This window comes from Electrophorus electricus, chromosome 9 (assembly GCF_013358815.1).
Source record: "Electrophorus electricus isolate fEleEle1 chromosome 9, fEleEle1.pri, whole genome shotgun sequence".
NCBI classification, from domain to species: Eukaryota; Metazoa; Chordata; class Actinopteri; order Gymnotiformes; family Gymnotidae; genus Electrophorus; species Electrophorus electricus.
Window position 1 is genome coordinate 14,335,913 of NC_049543.1, and position 4,853 is coordinate 14,340,765.

Below are 4,853 nucleotides of genomic sequence, written 5' to 3' on the forward strand. Positions count from 1 at the left end.
CAGGAGGCGGGCGCATGTGCGGAGAAGAGCGAGATTTATTCAGGACAAATCCAGAATCAGAGTCGTTAAAGCAGTCCAGGGTCAAAGAGCCAACACGGAGAGTACAGGGATACATGAGCAAACAAAACAAACACACGGAAGCAAACAGGGCAAGTAGGCTCAAACAAAGACTTGGGAAATCTCAGGGCTAAGAAAACACAAAGGCACGGAGTACAAACTTATGGGCTTTGCAAAAACATCAAAACAACCAAACACACAACCATTCAACATAAATGCAATGAAGCCTAACAATGAACAGCCAAAACACTGGGATCAAGACAGGGTTTAAATACATGAACTTAATAGTAGAAATGATAGACAGGTGTGAAAAATCAAACGAGGGGAGGAGAAAACGAAACCATGGAACGGAACTAAAAAACATAAGACAGGGAAACCACAGAAGCTAGAACCTGGGAGGGACTGATCGTGACAAATAGTTAGCATGAATATGTTTAAACAGTTTCTCAAGAGTTTCTCGAGGGAGAAGGATAAACTATAAACAGAAATAGACTGAGCTAAGAACATTTTACTGCTTTGACATGACTTAGAAGTCCTGAAATCATCAACTGAGCACAACCATGCAGTTCCCACCTTGGTAAAAGTTACAAATGCAGTATATTTTTTTATGCATCTGGTAGTTTTCAGTGTACCACTATTGTCATCACTGGAGTTAGTCAGTCATCTGTCTTTGGTCGTTATTCTTTAATATGTGTGGACTCATTTACATGTGAGTTTTGATTGTTTTCACCTTGAGCACAGGTGCATTTAGTGCAGTGGTAAGTTAACACTGTTGCTTATTATCACCATGGTGACAGGAATTACATGCAGTGTTGCACTTTTTGCATGGCGTTGCGTTGTTACCATTAAGACATTTTGAATCTGGTGCAGTAAGTGAAAGAAAGGATTGTTTTTTTTCTGACCAGTCAATGGATCGACCCATTATGTTCACCAATGGGTGTTTACTTTTAACATTGTCTTGTTTCTCTCTCTCTCTGAGTATGGACCCATTTTCAATTGGAAAAAGTAATAGGAGACCCAGTCTTTATAACGTGAATGTGAATAACCAACATAAATAGCATGAGCTTGGTTAACCAGGTTTATCATCTCAAACTCTGTTCCCATCAGTAAAATGAATTGGATCGTTGACTGCTCTGTTGATGTAGCTTATTTAGGTGTGCTTACTTGAGAACTACTTTTGATGTGCATTTTGTTGATGTATTTTTTGTAATTCTGATTCCAGAACAGTGATATGGAGTTTTGTCATTGTATTGGTTTCATGAGAAAGTTGTATTTTAAAACCTTTTGATTCTGTTCACACAGAATGAAGCTAGAAAGAGCATCTCCAGCTCCAACATGCATATCTGCCAAATCTGACCAATCAATGGATCGACCCATTACGTTCAGCAATGGGTGAGTTTACTTTATCACAAACATTTCTCTTTGTCAGTATGGACTCATTTCCAATATGCAAAAGTAAGAGGATACCCAGGCTCATTACATCACGAGTACGAATAAACAACATAATGTAAAGTTGAGCGGTCAGGAGGCGGACGCATGTGTGGAGAAGAGCGAGATTTATTCAGGACAAATCCGGAATCAGAGTCGTTAAAGCAGTCCAGGGTCAAAGAGCCAACACGGAGAGTACAGGGATACATGAGCAAACAAAACAAACACACGGAGGCAAACAGGGGAAGCAGGGTAAAACAAAGACTAGGGAAAACTCGGGGCTAAGAAAACACAAAGGCACGGAGTACAAACTTATGGGCTTTGCAAAAACATCAAAATAACCAAACACATAAACGCAACCATTCAACATAAATGCAATGAAGCCTAACAATGAACAGCCAAAACACTGGGATCAAGACAGGGTTTAAATACATGAACTTAATACTAGAAATGAGAGACAGGTGTGAAAAATCAAACGAGGGGAGGAGAAAACGAAACCATGGAACGGAACTAAAAAACATAAGACAGGGAAACCACAGAAGCTAGAACCTGGGAGGGACTGATCGTGACAAATTGTTAAAATGAATATGTTTAAACAGTTTCTCACTGTGACGTTTAACGGGTTTAGGGAGGATGTGCGTATGAGGCACGTTAAACAGAACATACGTTTTAATCACAAGCACGACTCAACACACACACAAACACACTACATGGGTCAAACACCAAGAACCTTGACGATACGACACGAGACAGTTACACACAACAAGGATCAGGTGCACAACACAAGAGGGCGTGGCAATACGGACACGCACGCACACATTTGAGGGGGGAGGAGCCGTACCGTGACACTCAAGAGTTTCTCGAGGGAGAGAGATAAACTATAAACAGAAATAGACTGAGCTAAGAAAATGTTACTGCTTTGACATGACTTAGAAGTCCTGAAATCATCAACTGAGCACAACCATGCAGTTCCCACCTTGGTAAAAGTTACAAATGCAGTATATTTTTTATGCATCTGGTAGTTTTCAGTGTACCACTATTGTCATCACTGGAGTTAGTCAGTCATCTGTCTTTGGTCGTAATTCTTTAATATGTGTGGACTCATTTACATGTGAGTTTTGATTGTTTTCACCTTGAGCACAGGTGCATTTAGTGCAGTGGTAAGTTAACACTGTTGCTTATTATCACCATGGTGACAGGAATTACATACAGTGTTGCACTTTTTGCATGGCGTAGCGTTGTTACCATTAAGACATTTTGAATCTGGTGCAGTAAGTGAAAGAAAGGACTGTTTTTTTTTTCTGACCAGTCAATGAATCGACCCATTATGTTCACCAATGGGTGTTTACTTTTAACATTGTCTTGTTTCTCTCTCTCTCTGAGTATGGACCCATTTTCAATTGGAAAAAGTAATAGGAGACCCAGTCTTTATAACGTGACTGTGAATAACCAACATAAATAGCATGAGCGTGGTTAACCAGGTTTATCATCTCAAACTCTGTTCCCATCAGTAAAATGAATTGGATCGTTGACTGCTCTGTTGATGTAGCTTATTTAGGTGTGCTTACTTGAGAACTACTTTTGATGTGCATTTTGTTGATGTATTTTTTGTAATTCTGATTCCAGAACAGTGATATGGAGTTTTGTCATTGTATTGGTTTCATGAGAAAGTTGTATTTTAAAACCTTTTGATTCTGTTCACACAGAATGAAGCTAGAAAGAGCATCTCCAGCTCCAACATGCATATCTGCCAAATCTGACCAATCAATGGATCGACCCATTATGTTCAGCAATGGGTGAGTTTACTTTATCACAAACATTTCTCTTTGTCAGTATGGACTCATTCCCAATATGCAAAAGTAAGATGATACCCAGGCTCATTACATCAAGAGTATGAATAAACAACATAGTGTAACTTTGAGCGGTCAGGAGGCGGGCGCATGTGCGGAGAAGAGCGAGATTTATTCAGGACAAATCCAGAATCAGAGTCGTTAAAGCAGTCCAGGGTCAAAGAGCCAACACGGAGAGTACGGGATACATGAGCAAACAAAACAAACACACGGAAGCAAACAGGGCAAGCAGGCTCAAACAAAGACTTGGGAAATCTCAGGGCTAAGAAAACACAAAAGCACGTAGTACAAACTTATAGGCTTTGCAAAAACATCAAAACAACCAAACACACAACCATTCAACATAAATGCAATGAAGCCTAACAATGAACAGCCAAAACACTGGGATCAAGACAGGGTTTAAATACATGAACTTAATAGTAGAAATGAGAGACAGGTGTGAAAAATCAAACGAGGGGAGGAGAAAACGAAACCATGGAACAGAACTAAAAAACATAAGACAGGGAAACCACAGAAGCTAGAACCTGGGAGGGACTGATCGTGACAAATAGTTAGCATGAATATGTTTAAACAGTTTCTCAAGAGTTTCTCGAGGGAGAAGGATAAACTATAAACAGAAATAGACTGAGCTAAGAACATTTTACTGCTTTGACATGACTTAGAAGTCCTGAAATCATCAACTGAGCACAACCATGCAGCTCCCACCTTGGTAAAAGTTACAAATGCAGTATATTTTTTATGCAACTGGTAGTTTTCAGTGTACCACTATTGTCATCACTGGAGTTAGTCAGTCATCTGTCTTTTGTCGTAATTCTTTAATATGTGTGGACTCATTTACATGTGAGTTTTGATTGTTTTCACCTTGAGCACAGGTGCATTTAGTGCAGTGGTAAGTTAACACTGTTGCTTATTATCACCATGGTGACAGGAATTACATGCAGTGTTGCACTTTTTGCATGGTGTAGCGTTGTTACCATTAAGACATTTTGAATCTGGTGCAGTATGTGAAAGAAAGGACTGTTTTTTTTTTTTTCTGACCAGTCAATGGATCGACCCATTATGTTCACCAATGGGTGTTTACTTTTAACATTGTCTTGTTTCTCTCTCTCTGAGTATGGACCCGTTTTCAATTGGAAAAAGTAATAGGAGACCCAGTCTTTATAACGTGAATGTGAATAACCAACATAAATAGCATGAGCTTGGTTAACCAGGTTTATCATCTCAAACTCTGTTCCCATCAGTAAAATGAATTGGATCGTTGACTGTTCTGTTGATGTAGCTTATTTAGGTGTGCTTACTTGAGAACTACTTTTGATGTGCATTTTGTTGATGTATTTTTTGTAATTCTGATTCCAGAACAGTGATATGGAGTTTTGTCATTGTATTGGTTTCATGAGAAAGTTGTATTTTAAAACCTTTTGATTCTGTTCACACAGCATGATGCTAGAAAGAGCATCTCCAGCTCCAACATGCATATCTGCCAAATCTGACCAATCAATGGATCGACCCATTATGTTC

General features: G+C 39.2%; 1 long non-coding RNA gene across 1 annotated transcript; it reads left to right on the plus strand.

Moving 5' to 3' along the window:
* The first annotated feature begins 1,359 nt into the window (after positions 1–1,359).
* LOC118242038 lies at positions 1,360–4,853 on the plus strand. The gene is made up of 3 exons (XR_004776522.1): positions 1,360–1,449; positions 3,192–3,281; positions 4,772–4,853. It is a non-coding gene; the product is annotated as an uncharacterized LOC118242038 (long non-coding RNA).